This window comes from Parasteatoda tepidariorum, chromosome 3, assembly GCF_982258835.1.
Source record: "Parasteatoda tepidariorum strain Cologne lab strain chromosome 3, Ptep-v5.0, whole genome shotgun sequence".
Taxonomy (NCBI): domain Eukaryota; kingdom Metazoa; phylum Arthropoda; class Arachnida; order Araneae; family Theridiidae; genus Parasteatoda; species Parasteatoda tepidariorum.
The window spans coordinates 29929441-29944534 of NC_141757.1; the positions used below are offsets into that span (position 1 = coordinate 29929441).

Genomic DNA, 15094 nt, shown 5'->3' on the forward strand with positions numbered 1-15094 from the left:
ATGCGCAGTTAAAGAAACTTATTAAATCAAAAATTCCTAATTTTTACTTATATATATATATATATATATATATATTATATATATATATATATATATATATATATATATATATTCTTTAATATTCTATTATATATGTATATTTGTTCTATCACAATAACGATTTCTCCGTTGATATCATTAAAAGCTAAGTACTAAATTCGAAACTTCGACTGATTTTTAAGCGGAGTCCTCAAATGGGCCTATTTGAAATTTTTGAGATTCTCCTAGCCACTTAAACATCAAACGTTTAAATGAAACTTGCACCTCTATTCAATCACAAAATTTAACAAAAAAAAAACTTTCTTCGTGTTAGGTATAAAACTTCAGTTGATTGCAAGGCAGCCATAATGAATAATTACTTATGCGGAGCTTTCATATGTCACCTTTATTTCGAGAAGATTTTAAGAGATTAGTGCGCTTCTCAGAGATTCCTCGCAGCGTATAAAGTTCATCGAAATTCATAATCATAAATTTCTATTTCCTCTTCTATATCATTTTTTTAGAAACGTTTATTTTATATATTCACCAAAAATAATTTCACCAACTTCACAGGGGATTTTTTTAAGAAATATATCTCTAATTTGATAAACAAATCTTTCATGAGATTCTTCTTAATTTAGTTATTAATTAATAAAAATTAAAACAGTAAATCAAATAACTATTATTTCCTTATAAACGCAAATAAATGATTGGATTTGGTTTGAAGAAGTAAATAAAGAAAGTATAAGTAATATAAGTCAACATTAATTTTTCTTTAGTTTAATGATAATGTTTGAATTCTGTCTTTTCTTGAATGGAACTGCTTAAACTTTAGGAAGATTACTTGATGACAGCGGAGTTTCATAAGCATGATGGCTATAGAGTCGACTTAGAAAAATTAAAAAAAAAATAAATTCCAAACTTCAAAGTTGAACTTTGTTCTGAAACAATCGCGTGTTGTCAATTAATGGACCGCTAAGAGAAAGACAGAACTGTTGGAAAGAACTAGTTTAATGCATTCCGCAAACAAACCTCATCTTCATCGCAACACAAAATGACTGAATTTTGTGGTCACGCAATATTCTGGAAAGAAAGGAAAGAAAAATATAGTAAAGATTAACTTGTCCACGATTTGCTTCAATTTGCATTGTGATAATTCTAAACATGATGGAAATATAAATGAAACCTTGCGCTGACTTTGTACAACAGCGCTTCAGTCGCGAAATGCATGTTTTTTTTTAAAGGAGCTCCTCCCTTGCTTGAGTCGGTCGTCTGGTCCACAATAGCTTCTCTTTCCTCCTGTTTTTTATTTCTTCATAAAAGCTCAGAAAAGTATATTAATGAAATATGTAATTATTATAATTTTATCTAATCACATTTTGTTAATGTGGTAATCTTGCAAATTTGAATTATAATCTGGTTTTGGAAAATAGTCAACTCTTTTTTAGACATTTGTAATTGAAAATTACTTTTAAAACATATTTATAGAAATTTACATTTAAAACCAGTTTTACCAATTTCTTTTTAAATCCTTAATCAGGAAATTTTATTTAAACTTATTCCAGTTTTTATAACTTTTACATTTAAATGTACATATGATGCTTAATTATTTGTGAGTTATTATTATTTTCAATTAGTATTATCTTATTAATATAATTTTATTACTTTTATGTTGATAGTTTCCAAGTTGGATTAATTCAACAGTTGATTTTTTTTTTAAAAAAAAGTTAGGAAAAAAACTTTTTTATATAAATATTGAGATTTAACCTTAAATACCTACAGTTACAGAGAAATTGGTTCAATTTGGAATTAGACACTGTTCAAAATTTCGCAAAAAAAAAGGGGTTAAATTGCAATTTATTTAAATGTTATTTTACCATATTCGAACAAAACAGTTGAAAAACCATAAATAAGGTGTATTCAAATAGTTAACTGTCAAAAAAAACCCTGTAAAATAATAAACTTTGCGGTTTATTGGATGGGCAGACTTCGATTTTACCATTTATTTTACAGTGTAACATCAATATTTTTAAGCTCAAAGTGCAGACTTGCTTTAAAATGAATGTTTTTTCCCCTCAAGTTGAATCATACTTTAATGAAATCAAACTTAAGGTACCCGACTACCTTCGACAACTTTTTTTTAAATTACCCAACCGACTACTGTTAAATTACCCATCTTGACGTTTCAAATTTTCTAAAAGCATTTTTCAAAGACAGAGAGTCCAAATCCATATTTATTTTATTTCCTCAAAGCAATTTTTTTTCGTATTGTTATCCATTATTCTTCTTCTGATTAACTGAAACATTTATGCTCGCATATACTACTGATGTATTATTAACTGAATGACCGTCAAAACTCTCTCAAATTTTTGAGTACTTCTTTCACAGAAAAGTCTTTATAACTTATAAATTTAGTTTAAGAACTAGTTTTTTTATCAATTTTGTTTAAAAAGAATTTACTTATATCACCACAAAATGTTGCTTGAACACAATGCTAGTGGAGACTGTGTTAATATAGTGCCACTTACAAGTTTTTTTCCTCATTTAAAGGTTTCGAATAATTAAATGATGAAATGTCAACATAAAAAAGAATTTTTCAACTACAAAAAAATATATAAATAACTTGTGAATTTTTTAAATTTCAAATTTTTTTTTATGAATTCTGAATTTACGACTGTTAATGCTCATTTTCGCAACCTTATAATTTCGAACCCAACCCAGGAGACAATAGAACTCCTGGATTAATCATTACTGAAAACTAGAATCAGTGGAAAACTTTTAATCCATATTTACATTACAAGGAAAGAAAAACACAAGAACCTTTGTAGTTAGTCCAACGGGAAAATGATAAAAAACACAAGGTATAAATATTTATTTATTTTCTCCTTAAATAAGAATCAGAATATAGATATCACAATAATAAGAATCTCATTAATAATATTATAAATATGTCATGCATTTTTGTTAGAAAACGTATAGTTTTAACGCACCTCGCCCCAAGAAAAAAAATCATTGCATTCTTAAAAGTGTCTATGCTAGAACTGATTTTTTCTACTTTTCAAGTTACAAATAATTTCTAAAATCGTGATATGTTTCTTGTTCTCTTTATTTATTATATAAAATTATATGTTCAACAAATTTGCTGAAAACAATCAACTTTATCTTTACTATGCATCAAATACAACTCTAATTGAGATTGTAATTTTCAGAAATGTGTCTTCGTTAAACTCAGCGTTGGCAACAAAACCATTAAAAATCCGTCTGTTCGGAATTGCTTATTTTCATCACTCTACTATATGTAAACGTCTATATATGAATAATACCCCACTAAAAATAATCTTAAGATTTTCTTAAGAAAATGTCATTTTCTTAAGAAATTCTTCAGAAATCTGAAGAATTTCTTAAGATTTGACTCTATCTCCAAAATATCTTAAGAATTTTTGAAGACATTTTGAATATCTTTAAGGTGAATTAAGTTTGTCTTCAAAAATTCTTAAGAAAATCTTAAGACATATTCCTCAGTTAGAATTACCTTAAGATTCTTTAAAATATCTTAAGAATTTTTTCAGACATTTTATAGACATTTTGGATATCTTTAGGATGAATTAAGTTTGTCTTAAGAAAATTTGAAGAAAGTTTCCTGAGTTAATGTTACCTTAAAACATCTTAAGATTTTTCAGAATATCTTAAGAATTTTGGAAGACATTTTGAATATCTTTAAGGTGAATTAAGTTTGAACAAGGATTTCTTAAAATTTTTTTCAGTTCACGCAAAATTTGTCTTGTGATATTTTCGATCTTAGTTTTTCAGATCTAAGTTTTTGTTTAATTGCTTCAGAATTTCAACAATTCTCTAATTAAAGTATATATTTAAAAAGTTTTCTGCTTTTTTTTTTTTTTTTTTTTTTTGTTCTTTCATGAAACATACAAGATATTAATTTGAGATTGAAAAAAAATGTTTTATTTGACTACTATTTTAGATGTTTTATTTTTTATGAAACATCAACTGGTATCTACGGAATTCAATACCCCAATCAGATCAATTTTTATTAATCAAAAACTCGCACATTATTAAAATTTGAATGATTGGAAATTTTGCCAAGTTGAATGTATAACTAATTTACTCTCCGAGATTCGAATTTTAAGTTTATACGATATACCTGCTTAAGAAATAGATCGCATATTTACAGTAGTTATTAGTTTTATTTTTTCATGAATTGATGCAACAGTCTCGTGTAGCATTCACATTAACAAAGCAAGTTTAATTTTACGAAATTTTAAAATTTGTGTTCATTAATTTTGTTTTTAAGTACATATATAATATCTTTACTCATTGAAGCTGTATGAACAGTTTTCGTTCACAAATGCTTTAAGCGTACAGTTTTATTCATTTACTGAAAATTAACAAGAGTTTAATCATGGAGTCTTTACTTTAATCAAAGAAAAAGCCATCTGAACAGCCCAGCTTCCGTTTCCTGTCTTCTACCCTCCCACCCACTGCGAGCAGATTGTTTACATTTACAACCCGGGCAATGTGGCGAACGCTATGTATGCAGCGCGTGTGATGTTCTCAATGCTTGAATTTGGTAAGTTTAAAACTTATGCTTATATCTTATTTTTATATTCATTTCCAATTAATGATGGCATCTTTCTTATTAATACATTTTAATTATTATTGATGAACTATTTCTGCTACAAATCTTATAAAAATGTTTAAGCGAGGAGCTAACCCTAATTATGATGTTTACATTTCTGTTTTAGTTGTAGCATTTATGTTTTATCATTATAATATTAAGAAGAATGTTTTTAAAATGCCCTATATTTGTTCTGTAGTGTTTGATCATACTTTTGTATGGGGTTTTCAATGTGGCGATTGTTATGAATAAGAAATTATTTTTATTTGAATAAACCAATTTGCTTTTTTGTTTATCTTAGTTTATAATCAAGAGCTTTCACAGAAATTCTCTCAGAGAATAATTAAATAATTTAAAAAACAACGAAGAATGTTTTCGAATTTTTATTATAATTATGAAAAGTATACTTTCAATCACTAGCTATTTTAAAAAACAAGTGACATTTGGATAAACATATTCTAATAATAATTATTTAAAAAAACTGCTACTAAACTTACAGTTGATATAAACCTGAAGAAAAAAAACAAGATTATGCTTTATTAATATATTAAATATGGTGTGAGCATGAAAGAAAAAACAATCTTCTAATGATTTGTAGATTTTGAATTAATTATTATTTTGTAAAAGTAATGTTTCAAAATGTTTTATTCTAACATCACAGCTTTAAGTTTAAAATTTCAAATTTTAGTTCTGAATTTGACTCAAAATAGATAACATGGGATATATAATTATTTACGACTGAAAAACTTTCCTTTAAAAAAATTTAACATTTGAAAGTAAAATTTTATTTATTTGATTTTTAAGAAATGTTAATAGCCTGCTCCAGGGTGCTCTTGTGGCACAGCTAGTTAAAATATTTTTCACACTGCTTATTAGAGAACTAGGGTAAGGAGTTTGATCCTGGCAATGTGTAAAACAGCTGACGTGTATACTCTGCAAGGTGCACATGAACTCTGCCACGACTGAAAGTTCTCTCATTGGTTATCGTGCCTGAAATTGAAAAGAGCTAGCTCAAGCGGAGTCCACTATATCGGACCAGTATCAAAATTACATGGCATTCCAACCATGGCCGTTAAAAAGTAAAGCCTTAGAAATAGGATTTTTGGTCATGGTCGAGTGATGGCGGTGATGCGTACCTTGCTCTATGTTTAAAATAAAATAATAAAAAGTACTTAACAGCTTGAACTTTTTAAAAATATTAAAGGATTGTTAACAAGTGCAGTATAAATTACATAATTTTGTAATCAATAACTATAAAAAATGTTATTTGCATATCATTCATGTCATTGGATCGCGAATGGATTAGATATGCAGAATCGCTGTTGTTCCACTGGCATTTTTCAAGATTAATTCTTATTGATTTATCGATATATGCTGAATACTATATACAAAAAGTATTTGGTACTTCATATTCAATGCTCAACACTTTATACTCCTTGTTTTCTAGCCACGAAAAGCTAACAAGTAAATCTTTCTAATTCAGCGTCAGTGATAATAATTTTTAAGAAACCTTTATTTTATTGTTATTGCTACCTTACCTGTGTTACTTAGCATAACATTATCAAAAAGCTTTTATAATCTATAACTAATTCTTTTCCTGAACTGTAGTCAAAAAATATGAAGCGAAGCAATTTTGATAACAATATTTCGAAAGAAAATATATTGATTGTTAGGTAAAGCTATGTGTATAAACTTGATACAGTGACATTATTTTTATTTTTTGCTCTCTGAAAGGCAATTTAATGTTTGTGTAATCTAAATTTAACCAAATTATTTATAGTTTTTTTTTTTTTTTGGTACTTTCTGTCTTAACTGTGTTCCAGTAAATGCAAAAAAAAAATTTCAATTATTCAATATTTTTATAAATAATAATTATTTTTATCACTAGTTATTTTTATAAATAAATACTTTTCTATTTACAGTCTAATTTTTTTTGTTTACTCCAATTTTGTTATGTGTTAAAAACAATCTTAAAACTTTTTTATGTATTTAAGCTTAGCTAGATTTACTCTTTTTTTGTTTCTTTAACACGTTGAATGCCACGCTTACATGGCTTCTGGCCAAAATGATTTTTTCAGTATTTATTGCATTAATTTCTTCAAACCATTTTAGTAATAATAATAATTTAAAAAAATTAAGAGCATTAAAAATTTATTTGAATTATGTGTTTTGAATAATCTTGGCTTCACCATTCATCAGCGACCCCTGTGTCGCTACAAGCTCAGCACCAGTCACCGGTGACCCTTATGGCATTCAATGTGTTAAATTAGTTCAATAATATTAAATTTAAAAATTACTTTGGCTAAACCTGTTCTTAATGTAATAAAATTTTCATGAATGTATTTGTGTACATTGTGATGAAAACTTTTAATAACCTATTCAAATAAAATACTTTTACATTGATAAGTCCTGTTTTAAATGTTCTAGCTGAGCTGAATGTCTGACAAGACTCACGTTTGAGTTACATGGAGAGGAAAACCACTCAAGCCTGCTACAGTTAGTCTGGCGTCCAGGGGACTCAGACCCATGAATCGTCTACCTCTATTCCCTGTGCCATTGCGACACTCCTGGAAACAAAAAAGCTGATCACTTCACAATTATGCTGTTAACTTCATCGACTCGCTTTTACTCTCCCCTATAGAGAAATCTTCTCCACCATTGTTCGAGCGAAAGAATAAACTTTAAAGAAGTGCAAGATATGGATGCTGCGAGAAGGATTTGGTCAGGCCTCCTCTGCAAATGCTTTTCCCATGTACCTCCCCCGGCAAAATTTTAACTTGAGTTCTTCTTCCAGATACAACTTTTAAACGTCTGTTGCTATTGCTCCAAATTATTGTGATTGTGTGTTCACTAGTTAAAACTTTAAAAAAAAAAAAAAACTGTGTGTCATTTGATTTTTTTCAAAATTAGAAAAATATTTTAATAAAAGCTCTCTGCGAAACATGTGGACTTTTTTTATAAGTGCCTGCATTGAACGATTCTTAACCATCTCTTCAAGTAATGAACTTAAAGTCGTTTCACTCTGTATGGCAAATTTACTTGTATGTTTTCACATTTTACTATGAGGTTTTATTTTCTCATTATAGTGCTAATTTTATTTAATTTTGTTTTATTTTAAACTATAATTTTTTGTAAACTTGGTTTACGCTATTCTCACTGGTTAATTAGTCATTGTATTAAGTATGATTATAATTTTGCTTCCGGTGTTGTGTTTTCTTTGTTTACCTGCACTTTTTCTTTATTGACTTTTAATTGTGATATTACTATTTATATATACATAGTCAATGCTAAGGATTTCAAATTATTTGCCAGTTTTTAAAATTCTTACCCAAAGGAAAATCTCAGAAATTTTTTATGATTGATTTTTTCCGTAGGAAACTTTTAAGCATAATACAAATTTATTATAAATTAATTATTTTATAAAAATACAAATTTAGAGTCATTTTGCTGTTAAGGAGGAATGAATGAGGGATAGATTGAAAAATGCAGTTGTTTTATCTTGTTAGAGAGGAGGAAATAGACATGGGTTGAGGTTTATTTTTGGCAACATATTAGATTAGTGCAGTAATATAAGGATAAACCTGAATCGACACTATGTTCTGTGTTATTAAGTTAGTGCATATATTATTGTCATTAAAAAAATATTTTCTGCTAAAATAATCTGCATCTCGCTTTTTGTTTGAAAACAGCTTTTGCCAATACTTTCCCCAAAATAAATTTTTTTGCCAAATTTACAGTTTGATTATATTTGGTTAGATGATAAATGCTTAGCACAGGCTATGTATGGATAAAAAATCGTATGAATTGGTATATCATTTGCGTGTAGAATAATTTAAAGCCTATGGTATACTTCAAGATTGTTCTGTCATGTTTTTCTTTCTTTAATATTGAAACTTTTTATTACCAGAATTCTATACCAAACACAATGGACCCCCCCCCCCCACTGAAATGACACTAAGTTTTAGAATGATTATATATGACAATAAGTTGGTTGCTAAGGCGTCAAATAAACTGTTCTCATCGATAACTCATACATATGCTTCCGTTCAGACACTAGGTGGCATAAATAAAAATAACACCCCTGTGGGGTGCACCAAAGTATAAGATTTAGAGAGAAAAAGAAAAAAAATTGCATTTTCTTCTTTTTTCAAACTTCGAAGAAAGTTGTTTAATGAAGTAATAAGTAGTAATAATAATAAGTCAGTTTATCAAAAATACATGAATAACCTTCGATTTACTTTGTTGATTGATGGATCTATTGCTTACAGTAAGTAATACATGACTATTTTTTTTATTTTTAGATGGCTTTTGTATTTATTTCTTTTTTAATCAGAGAAATTTTTTATTTAACTAGCTTTCATTAGCATGATGACTTAAAATGCAAATAATTCCTCTTATTATAATTAGATATGTAATATTAAATTCATTAACAGGTAAGATTATACTGATCAAAAAAGATAAGTAATTGTTTTGAAAATATTTTATGTTAAGAACGAAAGAAAGATTTGATCATTTAATAAACAATAGTCTCAAAATTGGGTTCAGGCAATAGAAGCTTAAAACTTGTGGTTTTTGAGTTTCTGTTTTAAATACATATAATATACATGCTTATTCTGTTATTTGTATTTTAATAAACAATTTTCTAAATTTTAATATTTATTCTTAGAAGTATATTTTACCCGCCGGATAGCAAAATTTAAATTTTCTACAAACTAATCATCGCTTTATAGATCATCCACAGACTGATTCAAATAAATCTTGCTTTTACGAAATGTAATGTAGAACAATATTTTTATTAGTACCAAAAAAGGTAAGTAAATTCTTTCTTATTGTTTAAATGAAAGATACTAAATTACAATGAAGAGCACATGAGTTAATTTGAATAACATATGCCTTTGTACTAACACTTATTTAAATGAATCAAAGTATTTAATTCATTGTTGATGCATGTTTATCTGGAATAATATTTAACCTAATTGTTGATTTAAAAAATTATTTTGGGCATTAGATCTTGATTAAATGAATGCTCATTAAATAAAAATAGCTTTTAAAGAATATAATAAATTTGACTATTATTTTTAAATTTATCTGACTTATAAGTTAAAGCTCAGAAAAATTTCTGTAAAATCTTTTTAGAATTTTTAAGCAATTTTACTCCTAATTTGAAAAAAACTTTTTTTAAAACAATTTAATATCTAAAATATGATTATGATCTATTCTCTAGAAAATCTAAAATAAAACATATGTTAAATATTTTAAGTTATTTAGTTCACATAAACCTGTATTTTAAAGATATCTCCAGATTATATTTTGAAGATTTTCTTCAGATTCTATTCTGAAGATTTTCTTCAGATTCTATTCTGAAGATTTTCTTCAGATTCTATTCTGAAGATTTTCTTCAGATTCTATTCTTAAGAATATCTTAAGTTATTTGGCCCACTTAAGCCTAAATCTTAAGAAAATCTTAAGTTTATATTTTGAAGATTTTCTTCAGATTATTTTCTTAAGATTTTCTTCAGAAAATATTCTTAAGAAAATCTTAAGAATGAGTGGGCCAAATAACTTAAGATATTCTTAAGAATTTTTTTTAAGAAATTCTTAAGATTCTTTTTAGTGGGGTACATATGCACATTAAACAATTATTTTCTCTTTTATAGTTACATAAAACAAAAAACTATTCATAACTTGAATAAATATATTATTTTTGAGAGAAACAATGCAATATTTTCGTTATATCTCACAAATTTGAAAATAATTAAAAATTAAATATCGCTAAATGAACTTAACCTACGCCATTCCGTGCTCAAAACCAAAACTCCACAATCCATTCTTTTTTTTTAGAAGTATTTGAGCAGAGATGAAACTAATTACCATTTGTTTACTTAGCATATATTCCAATCTATTTTAAAGAGCACGCAAATGAAATATTAGCGATACAGAAATGAAATAAAATTGCTTATTTGAGATGTTAATTAGGTTCCATGCTCAATAAAACAAATGAAAGAATCTTCGAAATTATCTTTTTAAATACATGCATTTTTAAAAGATTTTATTCTGTATTTATTCGAGTCTTTATAAAGCATTTAATTGTAATTGAGGAGAGAAGCTGCAAAAAAATATAGTGGAATTGCGTGACTTTATTATTCAGTAATTGGAATTGTTGAAAATAAGTTTGGATGTGAATTAAGTAAGGAAGGTTTTCCCAGCTAGATTTTGTCCCGTAATTAAGGTTTTCGTGTAAATTCATAATATAAAGCATTTCTTCTTTATAAATTTTTTAATATGATTCTGATGATAATTTGCTATAGATTTGAATCTTGTGGTACGGTGCCTTTCCGAATCTATTTTCGAGTTGAAAACATTCGTTCGACTGCTGACGTAATGCACAATACTTATACATGATGTGTTGTACACAACATATTTATGCATTATCATTATTTGTCGTTTGGTAATTATTCTTTTTTTTTCAATGTTTGAAATATTCATGTAAGAAAAGGAGTATAGATTAAAAATATCCGAATATCACTTTCAGAAACTTGTTCTATGCACACAGAATCTAATTTGAACTTGCAAGTGAACTTATCAGGTACTGAATTTTTCCACTGCACAAATAGAATTCTTATTTCAATGAAAAATGAATAATTTAAATAATACATTGCAAGGGAAAAAAATAATATACTGAATTCTTCTACTGCACAAAAGGAAATCTTATTTCAATGAAAAATCCAAAATTCCAATAAGGTTTTGGTATTTTTTCAGCAACAAAAGAAACCCTAGTTATTTCGTAATTTAAATTAATTCTAAAACGCATGATTACTTAATGTATCTGACTTCTGCAAATACATGATTTTGGACAAAATTTTCGAAAATGAGTTAATTAAAAATTTAAAATCATTCTAGTTTAAGCGGTCTAAAAAAACTTTATTTTTTCTTGTACTCGATTTATTTACAAACTTATAGTAGCTTTTATGTAAGTTTAAAGCACTGGATAGACTAGTGATTTTAAATTTTTAAATGCGTTTATCACAAAATCAGATTTTTTCACAGTTTAGACCATATATCTAGTAATTTTTAAAATAGTTGTCTACTACTTTTTATGAGTGTTTATGTTTATGGCGCACATGTTTCGAACTACTGATTAAGAGAAAGAAAATATAATGTATTTTTTATGCAACTTTTTTCACAAAGACAAATACAAAATGTTTGAAAAATTTGCTTTTTAAACTACATTGATCTCTAACTCAGTAGTATATGCACTTACTCTTAATATAATAGCTGACAGTATTGTAAATAAAATCCTCAAAGAATTTTTCGTTTTGGGGGATAGAAATTTTTTTGCAGTGCTTAGGGTATATGCGAAACAAATGTCTAATTTTTACCTAAAACTCTGATTTTAAAAAACAAGCATAAAATGATAATGATTTTTATTTCAAGTTTTGTAAATTTTTGCTCATTATAAGACAAACTAGTTTTTCTTTTAAATTTTATATTGATATTTCAAAAAAAAAAGTTGTCGAAACTAGTCGGATATCTTAAGAAAGACAGATTCTACATGTATCAACTCCTTGGGTTTTATATATATATATATATATATATATATATATATATATATATATATATATATATATATATATATATATATATATATATATATATATATATATATATATATATATATATATATATATATATGTATGTCAATATTAATCGAGTGACACAGGGCCATTTGCCAATCAACTGAAGTGACGTCAACGCTACCACAGCCTTAGCACACATAGAAATAGTATATAAATATTGTATTATATTGGATGTATTGTATACTTTCATTGGAACTCCATGCAGTTGCGCATGTGTTATAAAAATCAGTTGGTTTCATCGGAATATTGTTCCGGGCTCTTGTTCCTTAAAGTGAAGAGTATTGCATCCATGTTCAAAAAATTATCACAGCAGAATTGTAAAATGAAAATAATAATTGAACAATGGGTACATTTAGTGGCTAAAAACGTGAACAGTTGCTTTTAAACCTACCTAGTTGCTTTTTAAACATTTTTTTTACCTACAATTTTGAAGATTGTCCTGCTATTTTTCATTAAATGGATAGTTATAGGTACCTCAAAACCTGTAGTATATTAATATTTTTCTTCTACACACACGCAAATTTAGTAAACTTAAAAGTTAAAGTATTTTTATACTCTAAATTTTCTATTATATCAAGTTAACCAGATATTTATAAAAACTAATTTAATTAAAAGTCTTTACGAGAGGAAATAACAGAATTTGGTAAAATGCTTTGTGTTTCTGGCTCTATGGGAGCTCCAAAAGGATACACATTTCCTTAATGATAATGGTAAAATTAACAATAAAAGTTGATTTTATAATATGTGATAAAATTCGGTAAGTGTTGTAAAATTGGTAATTTTATCATGGCACTTTATAGCTTGGCATAAAAGCCGTTTAATCGTTTTAATACTTTTTAATATGAACTAAAATTTTCAAAAATTGTATTACCGATAAATAGCTATCATATGAAAGGAAACATTTGAAATGGATAATTTAAATACCTTATATTTTGTTTCTTAAATACTGGAATTATTTTGTTGTTTTCTTAACCGGAAATGACATTACCTTTCAGTAAGGTAATTTTAACTAGAATTTTTTTCTCTATCTGCGTTAATACCTTTTGGCGTATTTCGCAAAATAAAAGAAAAATCTAAATTTAAAGAGCAAAAAAAATTAAAAAATAAAAAAGTTAAAAGACAAGTTTCAAAAAATAGAAATACTTTCAAGCAGCAAAAGCTTTAATTTCTTCGCAGCAATTTATAGAGCTTATAACTATTATTTATAATCTTTATGATAGAATTTTTAAGCTTTTTTTATTATTTTTTGTAGACCTCGTTTAAAGGATTACATAGAATCTTGATAAGTATATATTTTTTTTAAATTTCAGCAGTTTTCCAAAATCCCATTTTCAGGAGATTTCCTTTTACTCTCTTGAGACAACCTAGACTAAATTCTGACTATCTTTGGCAGAGGGAAAAATCCATTTTCTTTGTGTCCTTGATTTCACTTACTTATCGTATTTTAAAGAATCCTATAAGTATTTTCAGTTACTTATCTGAAAAAAGAATTTCAAAAGAAATAATTATAATTTTTCTAAAATAAGAGAAATTTTCTGAAATAAAATGTGTATTTATTTATTTTTATTACGTTATTTAAAAATTACTGCATGAATGAAAAAATAATGAGTCTGTATTTCATCGTCATATAAATACAGGATGATTTAACTAGACAGATGGTTTAAAAACATAGCACCAAAATAGCAAAGTTAAAAAAAAAAATAATCAGAAAATATATTATACAGATCATATATATTTTCTCCCGTAGTTACTGTTTTAAGTTTAGACTATTTCAAACAGATCTCTTTGAAAGTAATTCACTTGTAAATCAAAGAAAAACAATCAAAAATCGTATCACAGATTTTCGAAGTCTATTAAATTACATTACGAAGTTTTCAAAATGAAAACTGACACTCACTATTATATCTTGCAATCGGAGAGCGAAATTTATATGCATTGTGACACTACAATCCACCAAAATATAAGGAAATATTAAAACGTTGGAATAATAGGGTATTATTAAAAAGTAATAAACTTGAAAATTAAAATTTTGGATTTATTTTCTCTGGTGGTTTAAAAAACGCTTAATAATGCCATATACATATTATGAAGTTTACAAACTGTTACTGTATGTAATACTGAAATGAATTTGATAAATAAATCGTTGAACTCGCAATTTAAAAAGGTAGAAAGACAAACAATTATTTCGGTGATATAACAATTACAATAAATAATAAGGCAAGAACAACTTTATTAACTTCATTATAACATAACTTTATTATAATACTTGTGCATAAAGGTGGCTTTACAATCTTTTAATAGTATGTTATTTATTAGTTTTTAATAAATTTTTTTTGTTTTCAAATTTGCATACAGAATTGCTTCTTTTACGAATTTTAAAATAATATATTTTTCACTTCCCTGGCATTTGAAAACAGGAAAGTAGATATATGTTCAACTTCTTCATTTTTAAGAGACACCATGCACACAATGCAGCTCCTCAGGATTAATATATATATATATATATATATATATATATATATATATATATATATATATATATATATATATATATATATATATATATATATATATATATATATATATATATATATATATATATATATATATATATATATATATATATATATATATATATATATATATATATAAGATAAGTGTTAGGCAGGGGAAGGCACTAATGTTTATTTAACCATTATCAGACAGATACCAATTATCCTAGTGACACATTAGGGAAAATTTCGCAAAACAATATATATATATATATTAACTTATATATGATATATGATATATATGAACTTTAATA

General features: G+C 26.2%; 1 long non-coding RNA gene across 1 annotated transcript; it reads left to right on the forward strand.

Moving 5' to 3' along the window:
• The first annotated feature begins 4475 nt into the window (after positions 1–4475).
• LOC139426750 (uncharacterized) lies at positions 4476–7848 on the forward strand. The gene is made up of 2 exons (XR_015432476.1): positions 4476–4603; positions 7079–7848. It is a non-coding gene; the product is annotated as an uncharacterized LOC139426750 (long non-coding RNA).
• Positions 7849–15094: the final 7246 nt, after the last annotated feature.